Genomic DNA, 15049 nt, shown 5'->3' on the forward strand with positions numbered 1-15049 from the left:
CAAAACAACGGAAATGCAAACCTAGCCTAACTGGTGAGCTGGAATTGAGAGTTCACTCTCCTTTGTTTTGAACTTCTCCTTAGCAGTATCTCAGGGAAGCTATCTCAGCCTCTACTTCCTGACCCAGGTCAGTATATACAATTCTCTCCAGAGGTACCTTGCGGAGGTATCACAAGCCTCACTACACAGTCCCGGTCTGAACAAGCTAACTTTTCTGGAGACAACACAGCCTCCTCACACTGACCATGTGTCAAACAGATACCATTTTAACAATATTAAACCCCCCTATGGTCAAAGGTATGTGGATAGCCACACCCGTCAGTTTTTACAGCTATCCGTAAAACCTGTCCCTGGAACACCCAAGTAACACTCATGGCACTACAGGTACCAGAGCAGATATCCAGGTTTCCACCACCTTCGTGATACACACACCCTCCTCTATGTTATAGTGGTTAACATGGCTAAAGGCCACTTTACATGCAACGACATCGTTAACGAGATTTCGTTAGGGTCACGGAATTCGTGACGCACATCCTGCCTCGTTAGTGACGTCATTGCGTGTGAAACGCACAAACTACCGTTAACGATCAAAATTACTTACCTTATCGTTGATCGTTGACACGTCGTTCAAATTCCAATTATCGTTGCTGTTGCAGGATGCAGGTTGTTCGTCGTTCCTGCGGCAGCACACATCGCTACGTGTGACACCGCAGGAACGAGGAACATCACCGTACCTGCGTCCGCCAGCAATGAGGAAGGAAGGAGGCCCGTTCATCTCCGCCCCTCCGCTTCTATTGGGCTGCCAATTAGTGACGTCGCTGTGATGCCACACGAACCGCCCCCTGAGAAAGGAGGCGGTTCGCCGGCCACAGCGACGTCGCCAGGCAGGTAAGTACGTGTGACTGTTCCTAGCGATGTTGTGGGCCACGGGCAGCGCTTTGCCCGTGACGCACAACCGACGGGGGCAGGTGCTTTCACCAGCGACATCACTAGCGATGTCGCTGTGTGTAAAGTGCCCTTACATTTCGGGGACCCTTGTTCAAGTATGTTTTGTTTTCTTCCAGAGCATCTCACCAATGCTCGATTGGATTGGGAATTTGGGACTTTGAAGACCAAGAAAAAGCTGGAGCAGGCAAAAAGGGTTAATTTATGACAGCTTTTTATATAGTGTTAATAGCCATCAAATACATTAAATAAATATATCATAGGATGATCACACATCACATTTCATAGAGAACATTGCCACCAATATAATCACCATTATGATTTTTTCATGCTGTTACTTTAGTCCATAATGCAATGGTTTGGAAGTAGATATGCCAGATATTTCTTGAAATATAATATTGTGTAGGTTCATCGAGACAGCTTGCTTTGAAAGCACTAGCTGAGTAGCATGGACAGGACTCTCTGGAATTATTTGATGAATTTGAAGACCAAGTCATCCCTCTCAACTCATTGTCATGCTCCTCAAACCATTCCTGAATAATTTAACTACTTTTTCAGTACAGCAGGATTTATTAATCTACTGCTGCATTCGGGAATATACTTGCTGTAGACAGCGGTTGGGAGAGAGCTTGGTTTGTACAAGGTTTAGGTAGGTTGTACATGTCAAAGTAATGTCCACCTTTATACTATGACCGGAGGTTTCCCTGTAGAATATTGCCTTGAGTATCATACTGCCCCCCCCACCCATCACCAGCCTGTCATATCACACAGCTCATCCTGGTGCCATCATAAAGTGGGAAATCTGGGTATCCATGTCTTTTAAAAAAATAACATCATATATCAGACATAGTAACTTTCTTCCATTGCTTTATAGTCCACGTCTATGCTCACATGATTGCTGTAGAAGCTTCTAATGGTGGACAGGGGCCTACATGGGAACTTTGACACTAGTTTTCACTTCACCCTTCATTTACTTTAATGTTATAGATGATCAACAGAAACTCCCAGCAGGTTTTTGCTATGTAATCTGACAGCAGCGTTAGATAAGGACAGAGAGACTCTGGTTCCAGCGATGTATCAATTAGTTTACTGGGTGCAGCAGTTATAAGAGAGTTACAGTTTTCTCTGCTGTAGATCTAGCAGAGCAGAGATTTTGAGCTGTGTATAACCCCAGCCACACCACAGCTTTCTGTGTAGAATGGATAGAGCTGCTAATTAGTGCTGGGAACATGATTAGATTAGGAAGCATGAGGTCAGTGTCATGGCTTGACTACGGGGCTCGATAGAGTGACCTCTCGGTGTGTAGTCGGTATCCCTCTGTTTTGTCTCTGTCCAAATGCTGATAGTTGTTTTGTCTTTCCTTTCCTTTGCTCTTCTATTTACCTTCCATTCTGGTGTTTAAACTTCTTTGTTTTGTTTGCCCTATCACATCTTGTAAGGGGCTATTTTTACTCATCATGTACATGCCTTTATTGCTGGCTATATTCCTGGACGGATTTTTGGAGTCCCTGCTCTTTAATTAAGGATTTCCTTATTGACTAATATATTTTGCTTTTCCCTGCGGTTTGTTTGTGACTTTCACTTCCCAATACTCTTCCCTTTTTGTTACATTTGGTATTTGGGGTTTTCACGTATTCTGTAAATCTTTGGAGTGTCTTCCGTTTTTCACCATCTTTGCTGTACAATTGTGATTACATATTAGAATATAACCTCCGGCACCGATGATAGGACAGTTGGTTGAAGTTAAACAGAATGTGGTTTATTTATTCACCGACAGAGAAAACCAGATAAAGTCCAACGTTTCACCTAATAGCCTTTTTCACAGATATCTATAGAATATGAAAATAAGAGACCATGTATCAGAATATAACACAAACATGCATATAATATATCACACCATTCATATTGATATAAGGTGTACAGGATAAAGAGTAATACTTTAAACAAAGGTTAGGCAAATTATGAATATACATCACTTTCTATGGACAGTGATGATAAAGATTTCACATGAATAAATAAAAATATCAATAAGACAAATAATTACACTGGCATACAAACGTTTGGGCACCCCTGGTTAAAATAGCTTGTATTGTGAGCAGTTAAGCAAGTGGAAGATGAAATGATCTCTAAAAGGCATAAAGTTAAAGATGGCAAATTTCCTTTGTATTTTAGGTAAAAAAAATATATATATTTTCATCTTGTACATTTAAAATTACAAAAAGAAAAATGGGCCAATGCAAAGCTTTGGACACCTTGGAAATTTGTGTGCTCAGATAACTTTGACCAAGGTTTCAGACCTTACTTAGCTTGTTAGGGTTATAGCTTGTTAACTATCATCATTAGGAAAGGCCAAATTTCACAGCTTTACGCCTCCTTTAACCTTGTGCTAAAAACAGCAGCCATGGGTTCTTATAAGCAGCTGCCTAGCACTCTGAAAATGAAAATGATGGTGGCACACAAAGCAGGAAAAGGCTATAAGAAGAGAGCAAAGTGTGTTCAAGTTGACCTTTCCTCAGTTCAAAATGTAATTAAGAATTGCTAGTTGACAGGAATAGTAGAGGTCAAGATAAAGTCCGCAAGGCAAAGCTAAATTTCTATGCCAGTTGCTCATAGGATAACTAGAGAGGCAAATCAGAACCCCTGCTTGACTGCAAAAGACCTTCAGGAAGATTTAGCACACTCTGGCGTTGTTGTACATTGTTCTAATTTTGACCAGGGGTGACCAAACTTTTGCTTGCCACCGTATAGTTAGGAAAAATACCCATAGAAAATATGCAAAGAAATCACACAAAAGGAAATAATAATAATAATATATTGAAACGTGCAGTATATTACGATCAAGAGTACATCCTGTATGCAATCAGGATGGGGTAGCTGTTTCCAATATGGGGGATCCATTAAGGATGTATATAACAGAAAAAAAATCTCATTATAGAGTGATTGTATATGCAAATAAAAAAGAAATTTTAAGATGCGGAATAAAAGGTATGGGAAAATAGTATAGTGGCAGTAGAATATACCTATGGGAAGAAAAAGGCATAGAAGGAAGGAAAAAATTGAAATAGTGAGTGAAGGAAAAGAGACAGAACCATAATGAATGAGAGGAAAAGCAGCAATATTAGAAACATGCCAGCATACCAGTGCATTAGTATGTCAGTGTAAGGCAACATCCACATGGTATATTGTATGGTGGCTGGCTGTGGACCAAGGAAATGTGCTTTATATAGAGGATACAAAAAAGAAAATACAAATCGCCAGCTCACCGATCTAGGAGTAGTCCCGATTGATCTTCTCAGTCCACCTGGAGGTCCATGCACGGAAGGGCGGAGGCACACAGCGCAATATGAGGAAAAAAATCCAGGGAAGGACAGGCATCCAGGAGTAAGTAAAAAATAACTTTTATTCCATAAATTCTTAAAATCCAGAACAACATAGACACTTACAGTAAAAGCAGTCTTAAGAAGACTACGCGTTTCGGCAACTCTGACCATGAAGGCTTGGGTATCCGAAAAGATTAGCCTATCTTAAGACTGCTTTTACTGCCAATGTCTATATTGTTCTGGATTTTAAGAATTTATGCAATAAAGTTATTTTTTTCTTACTTCTGGATGCCTGTGCTTTGCTGGATTTTTTCCTCGTATTGTTATATAGAGGATTTAATATCTGGGTCAAGGGCCAAGAAAGAGGTATGTGTGCCTCTATTCATAATACTGCGCAAGAGCCAAATACAGTGATATCAGAGAGAGCTGCGTGTGAAGGAAGTGAAAAGAGTTGGTAAGTGCACATGCGCGTACAACGAGCAGCGAAGGAGTCGGCTGGAATAAGCAGAGTGGTAAGCAGTAGTGTTGAGCGAGTATGCTTGTCACTACTCGGTACTCGCACGAGTATCACTGTACTCGGGCTACTCGGCGGGTACCGAGTAATCTCGCGATACTCGTGCTGTACTCGTGGTCTTCATCCCTGCATGTTGGCGCTCTTTTGAGAGCCAGCTCTCATGCAGGGATTGGCTGGCAGACCACTGGAATGCCACAGCCCTGTTAGTTGTGGAATTGCAGTGATTGGCCGGCCCGCACAGCGTGACCGAGCCTTTATACCGGCAGGCGCGCTGTGCTCTGCACACAGCCATCCAGACAGTCAGTGCAGGGAGAGTGTTGCTGCTTCAGGGAAAGGTTTGCAGCCCTTTATAGTTATTTCCGTAGCAAGGCTGCAAACAGTGTGACCAGAAGTCCTTCTCAGGACTATTGTAGTTGTATACAGGCAGGCAGGGTATAGCCAGGTCGGAGTACAGTAGCAGAGTCCTTCTCAGGACTATTGTTGCTGTATACAGGCAGGGCAGGCAGGGTATAGCCAGGTCGGAATACAGGCTAGTGACCAGAAGAGTCCTTCTCAGGACTATTGTTGCTGTATACAGGCAGGCAGGCAGGGTATATAGCCATTCCTAGTGGTGACCGTATACCAGCCTTCATCATATGGGGCTGGTGTACACAGTCTAAAACAGTCCTGATAGTGTCAGACTTCTCAGTAATTGTCGCTCCTAAAAAGCTGTTAGGTTCTTAGTGCGTCCGTGCGTGCATTTAAAAACCGCACGTGTGTGCCTGTCGGTGGCAGCGTACAGGTGCACGTTTTGCACAAACTAGTATATAACGCACAAGTCTAGTGAATAATACACGTCAGTCAGCAGTGTCTGATGGTGTCAAACTTCTCAGTAATTGTCGCTCCTAAAAACCTGTTAGGTTCTTAGTGCGTCCGTGCTTGCATTTGAAAACCGCACGTGTGTGCCTGTCTGTGGCAGCGTACAGGTGCACGTTTTGCACAAACTAGTATATAACGCACAAGTCTAGTGAATAATACACGTCAGTCAGCAGTGTCTGATAGTGTCAAACTTCTCAGTAATTGTCGCTCCTAAAAACCTGTTAGGTTCTTAGTGCGTCCGTGCTTGCATTTAAAAACCGCACGTGTGTGCCTGTCGGTGGCAGCGTACAGGTGCACTTGTGTGCGTTTTGCACAAACTTGGATATAACGCACAAGTCTAGTGAATACACGTCAGCACAGCATTGCAAAATGCGCAAGGGCGTTGGCAACAAACAAGGAAGTTTGACGTGATGGTGGTGCAGGCAGAGGCCGAGGTCGTGGGCAAGCTCTAATTTCGCCACAACAAAGGGCCACATCTACTCGCTCGCACGTCCTGTCCCAAATTCTTGGGGACCGCAGCAGTACACCGCTCTTGAACCAAGACCAGTGTCAACAGGTTGTTAGTTGGATAGCGGATAATGCTTCCAGTCAGATTGGCACCACCACAAACACTCTGTCTTCCACACGGTCAAGTGTCAGTAGCCGTGATACTGCACCGCACATTTCAGAACCTGATCCTCCTTCCTACCACCAGGCTGAGTACACGTCCACGGACATTACTGATCCCACACTTGGACACTCGGAAGAGCTGTTCACGTTTCCATTCGCACATTCTGGCCTCTCGCCAGCTCCTGTTGAAGTGGGTCATGAGGAGATCGTATGTACAGATGCCCAAATATTTGAGCAGCCACGTTCTCACGAAGTTGGCAACGTGTCTCAACAAGGGGTGGACGATGATGAGACACAATTGTCAGGAAGTCAGGAGGAGGAGCAGGGTGCGGAAGAGGAAGACGACGTGGTGGATGATCCAGTAACTGACCCAACCTGGCAGGAGGATATGCAGAGCGAGGACAGCAGTGCACAGGGGGAGGGAGGCATAGCATCCCAACAGGCAGTAAGAAGCAGGGTGGTGGCCCCAGGCAGAAGTCAGGCAACCGTTCCCCGGAACAACAACATGACACAAGGTGCCTGTACAAATGTTAGGTCTTCCCGAGTCTGGCAGTTTTTTAAGTTGGCTCCAGATGATTCTAAAAAGGCCATTTGCAACACCTACCATGCCAGCATCAGCAGGGGTACCAAAACTAGCAGCCTGACCACCACCAGCATGATCAGGCACATGTCAGCCAAGCTCCCGACTTTGTGGGATGTACAACAGAGTCGAGGAGCAGTGCTTGTTGATGTCACTGCTACGTCTTCGCTTGTTGTGCATGCGAGCCAATCCCCTGTCCATGCTGCCTGCGAACAAGCCTCCTCCGGCCCTGCACCTGCAGTTGCCTACGCAGAAATAACACCATCATCAAGCACGTCCTTGTCCCAGCGCAGCGTTCAGTTATCCATTCAGCAAACCTTTGAACGCAGGCGCAAATACACTGCCAGCGCCCCACATGCCACAGTTCTAAATGCTAACATTTCGCGACTGCTTGCGCTGGAAATGTTGCCTTTTAGGCTGGTGGAGACAGAAGCATTCCGCGACCTGATGGCGGCAGCTGTCCCACGTTACTCGGTCCCCAGCCGCCACTATTTCTCCCAGTGTGCCGTCCCCGCATTGCATAACCACGTGTCACAAAACATCACACGTGCCCTGAACAACGCTGTTTCAGCCAAAGTCCACCTAACCACAGACACGTGGACAAGTGCTTGTGGGCAAGGCCGCTACATCTCGTTGACGGCACACTGGGTTAATATTGTGGAAGCTGGGACCCAGTCTGAGCGAGGGACGGAACACGTCCTTCCCACACCAAGGTTTGCAGGCCCTACCTCAGTCAGGGTTTCACCCACACTCTACAGCTCCGGAATGTCATGCTCCTCAGCCTCCTCCTCCTCCTGCGCATCCTCATCCACTTTACCCTCCACACCAGTCCCAAGCTGGAAGCACTGCAGCACTGCCTCGGCGAAGCGGCAACAGGCTGTACTGAAGCTAATCTGCATAGGTGACAAACCCCACAATGCAGAAGAGGTGTGGACAGCTCTGAAACAGCAGGCAGATCACTGGCTTACACCTCTGAACCTAAAGCCAGGAAAGGTCGTGTGTGACAATGGCCGGAACCTGGTGGCGGCTTTGAGGCGAGGCCAGCTGACACATGTTCCATGCATGGCCCATGTGCTCGACCTCATGGTTCAGCGGTTTCTAAAGACATACCCAGAGCTGTCTGATCTGCTGGTAAAAGTTCGCCACCTGTCTGCACATTTTCGAAAGTCACCTACTGCTTCAGCCGGCCTTGCCGGCTTTCAGCGCCATTTGCATCTTCCGGCTGACAGACTGGTGTGTGATGTCCCCACGCGTTGGAATTCAACTCTGCCCATGTTGGTCAGGATATGTGAGCAGAAGAGGGCAGTTGTTGAGTACCTGCATCACCTAAGCCGTCGGGAAATGGGTCAAACTCAGCAGCTTGTCGTAGGTGATTTCGGAACCGAAAGCAGCAAACCCCCAAAACCGCTGTGGTGTGTGTCTGGGACCCACCTCTATGCGGCCCAGGTGTTTTTTTCAGTTTGCCGCCATCGCACGGGAAGCCACGCCCCTAAACGTTCAATCTGGGGTGTCTTCGCCAAACTTTTTTCCCCTAAAGGAAGTGAAACGGGGTCTTCCGGCTCCAGCAGATGGTACCCCTGGGTCTTGGCGAAAAACTGGCCAAGTTGCGAATCGGTCGCACCTTCGGTTCCCTAGGGGCGTGGCTTTGCGAATTTTGGCCTTATATGCGAATCCCTAATATCTGCTAAACCGTGACTCCAATTTGCTCATGTAAGGCTTCATTACGACCGGTTTGCTGAGCCGGATGATTCGACACTCAGCTCGCGAATTCGCCACAAACGGGGACCCCGCAAATGCCCCCAAAAGTTTTGGCCATCTTGAATTCTTCAACTTTTGCCCCCAAAATTTCAGGGACTAGACCTTCGAAACCCCTGTGGTGCTTCTCTGGGACCCACCCCTATGCGGTGCAGGTGATTTTTTAAATTTTCCGTCATCGCACGGGAAGCCACGCCCCTAAACATTCAATCTGGTGTGTACTCAACAAACTTTTTTTCCCTAAACGAAGCAAAATGGGGCCTTACGGTTCCAGCAGATGGTACCCCTGGGTCTTGTTGAATAATGGGCCAAGTTGCAAATCGGTCGTGCCTTCAGTTTCCTGTGGGCGTGGCTTTGAAAATTTTGACTTCATATGCAAATCCTCAATATCTGCCAAACCGTGACTCTGAGTTACTCATGAAAGGCCTTGTTACGATCAGTTCACTGAGACAGACAATTCAAGACCCTGTGTGTGAATTTGCCACAAACGGGGACCCCACAAACGCCCCCAAAAGATTTCGGCCATTTTGAGTTTTTCAAGTTTTGCCCCCAAAATTTCCGGAACCAGACCTATTACACCTACGTGCTTCTTAAGTTTTGTGTCAAACCCTATCCTGAGTCTCTGTGCCAAAAATCGAGAGCCTAGGCTGCAAAGTTACCCCGGGGGAGCCTCTCCAGATTCCCTTGATTAGCCAATCGCTGCTGTTTTTTTCCCTTTTAAAATACACATCTCGAAAAGTTAGAATCAGAAGTAGACCATATTTGGAATAATTGCACAGTAAGACACCATGCACTGTCCCTTCAAATATGGGGTGCGTGCCCTGTACGCTTTTGGCACAGTGGGGTGTCAAAATCCCCCTCTTTTGCAATTATAGCAGAAGTTATGAATATTTAAGGCTCTGTGGTCTGATATTCGTAGCTTCTAGTGGTATAATCTTGGTGGCAGTCTGTTCGACTTAAACAGAGGATCAATTTGAGCCCCTACCTGTCAACATGAGACAAAGGGCGGAACCGAAGAACGCTTTTCACTAAGTGGTGGAGGTTTAAAACGCGACGACAATGTTTATTTTCAATTTTATAGGCCCAAATTTCTACGGAACCAAACAATGTGAACTCATGAGCTTTTGAAGGTGTGTACTTGACTCAAAACTGAGTCAGAATACCAAAACTGGTGACCCTGCACCCAAGGAAACCCCGCAAAAACCTCTCCAGCGACCCTAGTTTACCCATTGTGCTACAGCTTAAGGTTATTTAAAAATTCATATCTTGAAAAATAAGCATCAGAAGGCCACACAATTTGGCATCCTGCATAACATAATCCATATGACAATCCCTGAAAATATGGAGTGGCTATGCTGAATGCTATGGATTCAGTGACCCCCCCCCAAACTCAGGCAACCACAGTGACATTTTATAGAAAAATGATTGGATTTTCCTATATCACTTTTACCAGAATTTCTCCAGAACCAAGGGTCCAAACAAAAATCCAACAGAAAGGTTGTTTGGGGAAGACCCTCAGCTTTCAGACGAGACCTAAACTGAGTTCCAATGATGCTTATTCAGAAATCTGTGACCCCACAAAAGAAGCGACCAGTGAGACAATTCATTCAAAATGAATTGGTTTTCCTATACCGCTTTAACCCGAGTTTTTAAAAAAACAACAGTCCAGTTAAAAATCTGACAAATATGTTTTGGGGGACATCCTCAGCTTTCATATGAGACCTAAACTGAGTTTCTAGGAGTTTTATTCAGAACTCTGTGACCTCCCAAATGAGGCGACCACTGAGACATTTCATCGTCCCCTGGAGGCTTCCAGTCCCACAACTTGTCCCCTAGATCCTGCCAGGGCCATACACTGGCCCCTGGAGGCTGCCATTGCCACACACTGGCCCTCGGAGGCCACCAGACCCACACACAGGCCCCTGGAGGCTTCCAGGGACACACAATGGCCCTTGGAGTCTGCCTGGCCCATGAACTTGCCCCTGGAGGAAGGCGAGCAAATGAACTGGCCCCTGGAAGCTGCCAGGCCCATGAACTGATCTCTGGAGGCTTCCAGGCCCACACACCGGCCCCTGGAGGATGCCAGGTCCACATTCTGGCCCCTGGAATTTGACAGGCCCTTCCACTAGTAACTGAAGGATACCTAGCCAACGCATTGGCCCACTGGCCCTTGGAGGCTGCCTGGCCCATGAACTGATTTCTGGAGGCTGCCAGGCTCACACCCTGGCCCCTGGAATTTGCCAGGCCCTCCCACTGGCCACTGGAGGCTGCCCACCCAATGGACTGGACCTTGGAGGCTGCCAGTCCCATGCACTGGAACTTGGAGGCTGCCATACCAACATACATGCCCCTGGAGGCTGCCAGACACACACATGGGTCCATTGAAACAGCCAGGTACACCAACTTGCCCCTGGAGGCTGCTTGGCCTACGCTGTGGTCCTGGAGGCTAAAAGGCCCACAAACTTGCCCCTGGCGGCTGTCAGGCACACTCATGAACCCCTGGAGGTAGCCAGGCCCACACAAGGGCCCCTAGAGGCTGCAAAGCACCCCCATTGGTTCCTGGTAGCTGCCAGGCCAATGCACCCACAAACTTGCCTTTGTAGGTCTTCAAGCCACCTACTGGCCCCTGGAGGCTAATCAGCCAACGCACTGGCCTCAGGAGGCTACAAGGCCCACCCACTGGCCCCTGGAAGCATGAAATGGCCACTGGAGGCTGAAAAGCCCTCAAACTGGCCCGTGGATATTTCCAAGTCTACCAACTGGCCCTTGGAGGATTCACAGAAAACGCAGTGGCCCCGGGAGACTGACAGGCCCAGCCACTGACCCAGGAGGCTGCCCATCCAACACACTTGACCCTGGAGGCTGCCCATCAAGTACACTTGCCCCTGGATGCAGCCAGACCAATCCACTGGTGCATGGAAGCTGCTAGGCCAACGCACTGGCCCCGGGAGGCTTGCAGGCCCACCCACTGACCCCGGGAGGCTGTCCAGCCAACACGATGGCCCTCTGGAGGCTGCCCAGCCAATTCCTGACCCCTGAGGTTGCCAGGCCCACCCACTGACCCCGGCAGGCTGCCCATCCAACACACTGTACCCTGGAGGCTGCCCATCAAGCACCCTGGCCCCTGGATGCAGCCAGGCCCATCCACTGGTCCATGGAGGCTGCCAGGCCAATGCACTGGCCCATGGAGACTTCCAGTCCCACACACTGGCCCTTGGAGACTACCAGGCCCACATACAGGCCCCTGGAGGCTGCCGGGACAACATACTGTTCCCTTGAGGCTGCCAGGTTCACACAATGACCTCTGGAGGCTTCTGGGTCCACTCAATAAACCTTAGAGGCTGTTAGGCCCTCACACTGGCCCTTGAAGGCTGCCGGGCCCACTCAATGTACCTTGGAGGCTGTCAGGCCCTCACACTGGCCCCTGGAGGTTGGCAGGCTCACACAATCGCCCCTGGAGGCTTCCAGGCCCACTCAATAGACTGTGTAGGATTTTGGGCCCTCACACTGGCTCCTGGAAGCTTCCAGGCCCACACAGTGGCCCCTGAAGGCTGCTGGGCCCACTCATTGGACCCTGGAGGCTGCCAGGCATTGACCCATGCTCCTGAAAGGTTCCAGGACAACAGCCTGGCCTTTGGAGGCTGTGCGGCCCACACACTTTCCCATGGAGGCTGCCAAGCCCCCATACAGGCACCTGGAGACTGACATGGCAACACAAAACCCACAAGCAACACACAACCTGAAGGCTGCCTGGCCCACTAACTGGCCCCTGGAAGCAGCCCAGCAAATTAACTGGCCCCTGTATGCTGCGTGGCCCACACCCTGGCCCCTGGATACTGTAAGGCCCACCAACTGGCCCCTGGAGGCAGTCAGGTGCACTCAAGGTCCCCGGGAGGCAGTCAGGTCTACACAAGTGCCCCTGAATGCTGCCAGGACACACCCTGGCCCTTGGAGTCTGCAAGGACCTCCCACTGGCCCAGCCAACGCATGTGTCCCTGGATGCTTCCAGACACACACACGGGCCTCTGGAGACAGCCAGTCACACCCACTGGCCCGTGGAGGCTGCCAGGCCAAAGCACTGGCCCCTTGAGGCTGGCAGGCACACCCAATGAACCCGGGAGGCTGCCCTGCCAACACACTAGCCCTTGGAACCTGCTCAGCCAATGCACTGGCCTCTGGAAGCTGCAAGGCCCACCCACTGAACCGGGGAGGCCTCCCAGCTATCGCACAGGCCCCTGAGGCTTCCTAGAAAACACACTGGGCCTGGGAGGCTGCCAGGCCCACACCTTGGCCCCTGGTGGCTGTCAGAGCCACACACGGGCCCCTGGAGGCTGCCAGGGCCACACCATGTCCCCTGGAGGCTGCCAGACCCACACCCTAGGCCCCTGGAATTTGCCAGGCTTTCCCATTGGTCCCTGAAGGCTGCCCAGCCAATGCACTGGACTTTGAGGCTGCCAGTCCCATGCACTGGCACTTGGAGGCTGCGAGACCAACACATGTGCCCCTGGAGCCTGCCAGACACACACACGGGACCCTGGAGGTAGACACGCACACCCACTAGCCCTTGGAGGCTGCTAGGTTCACGCACTGCGCTCTGGTGACTGTAAGGCCAACAAACTTGCCCCTGGAGGCTGTCCGGCGCACTCAAGGGCCCCTGGAGGCTTCCCAGCCACGCACTGGCCCCTGGAGGCAGACAAGGAAAGCACTGGCCTCTGGAGGCTGCCTGGCCTATGCACTAGCCCCTGGAGTCTGCCAAACCCATGAACTCACCCCTGGAGGCTGTCCAGCCAATGCACTGGGCCCTGGAGGCAGATAAGCAAAACACTGGCCCCTGGAGGCTGTCCGACCCATGCACTGGCCCCTGGAGGATACAAGGCAAACATGCCCTTGCAGGCAGCCAGGCCCACACACTGGCCCCTGGAGTCTACCAGACCGATGAACTCGCCCCCAGAGGCTATCAAGCCCACACACAGGCCTCTGGAGGCTGTTGAGCTAACAAACTTTTCCTTTGAGGCTCCCAGGCTCAAACAATGGACCCTGGAGGCTGCTGGGCCCTCACATTCACCCTTGGAGGCTTCCAGGCCCACACAGTGGCCATTGGAGGCTGCAGGGCCCACTCCATAAATATGAAGGCTGGCGGGCCCTCATATTGGCCCTAGAAGGCAAACAGGCTCACACAATATCCCCTGGATGCTTCCGGGCCCACTAACTGGACCCTGGAGGCTGCGGGGCCCTCACACTGGCCCCTGGAGGCTGCCAGACACACACACACGCACCCTTGGAAGCAGCGAGGTATGCCCACTTGCACGTGGAGGCTGACAGGCCCACGCTCTGGCCCTGGATGCTGTAAGGCCCACAAACTTGCCCCTGGTGGCTGTCGGGCACAATCAAGGGCCCCTGGAGGCAGCCAGGCCCACACAAGTGTCCTTGAAGGCTGCAAAGCACACTCACTGGTTCCTGGAGGCTTTAAAGCCCATGCACTGCACTATAAAGCCCACAAACTTGCCCCTAGAGGCTGTCAAGCCCTCTCACTGGTTCCTTGAGGCTGCCCAGCCAACGCACTGGCCTTGGGATGCTGCCATGCCCACCCACTGGCCCCTGGAAGCTTTCAGGCCCATGAAATAGCCACTGGGGGCTGACATCCCTCACCCTTGCCCCTGGAAGTTTCTGGGTGAACACCTTGGCCCCTGGAGGCTGTGGGGCTCATACACTGGCTCCTGGAGGATTTCCGGCCCACACACAGGCAGCTGGAGGCTGCCAGGGCCACACCTTGGCCCCTGGAGGCTGCCAGGCCTAGGAACTGGCCCCTAGAGGCAGCCCAGGAATGAACTGGCCCCTGGAGAAATTCGGGCAAATGAAGTCTGAAGGCCCCTGGAGGCTGCCAGGCCCACAAACTCTCCCATAGAAGCTGCCAGACCTAAACATGGGCCCCTGGAGGCTGCCAGGCCCACACCCTGGCCCCTGCAATCTTCCAGGCCCTCCCACTGACCCCTGGAGGTTGCCCACCTAACGCACTGGACCTTGGAGGCTGCCAGCCCCATGCACTGGCACTTGGAGGCTGCCATACCAACATACATGCCCCTGGAGGCTGCCAGACACACACGGGCCCCTGGAGGCAGACAGGCATCTCCACTTGCCCCTGGAGGCTGCCAGGCAACACACTGGGCCCTGGAGACTGTAATGCCCACAAACTTGCCCTTTCAGGCTATCTGGCACACTCAAGGGCCTCGGGAGTCAGCTAGGCCCACACAAGGGCCCCTGGAGGCTGCAAAGCACACCCACTGGTTCCTGGAGGCTTTCAAGCCCATGCACTGGGCTTTCGTGGCTGTAAAGCCCACAAACTTGCCCCTGGAAGTCGTCAGGCCCACTCACTATCCCCTGGAGGCTGCCCAGCCAACGCACTGGCCTCGGGACGCTGCCAAGCATACCCACTGGCCCCTGGAAACTTTCAGGCCCATGAACTGGCCA

Source organism: Anomaloglossus baeobatrachus, chromosome 4, assembly GCF_048569485.1.
Source record: "Anomaloglossus baeobatrachus isolate aAnoBae1 chromosome 4, aAnoBae1.hap1, whole genome shotgun sequence".
Lineage (NCBI taxonomy): Eukaryota > Metazoa > Chordata > Amphibia > Anura > Aromobatidae > Anomaloglossus > Anomaloglossus baeobatrachus.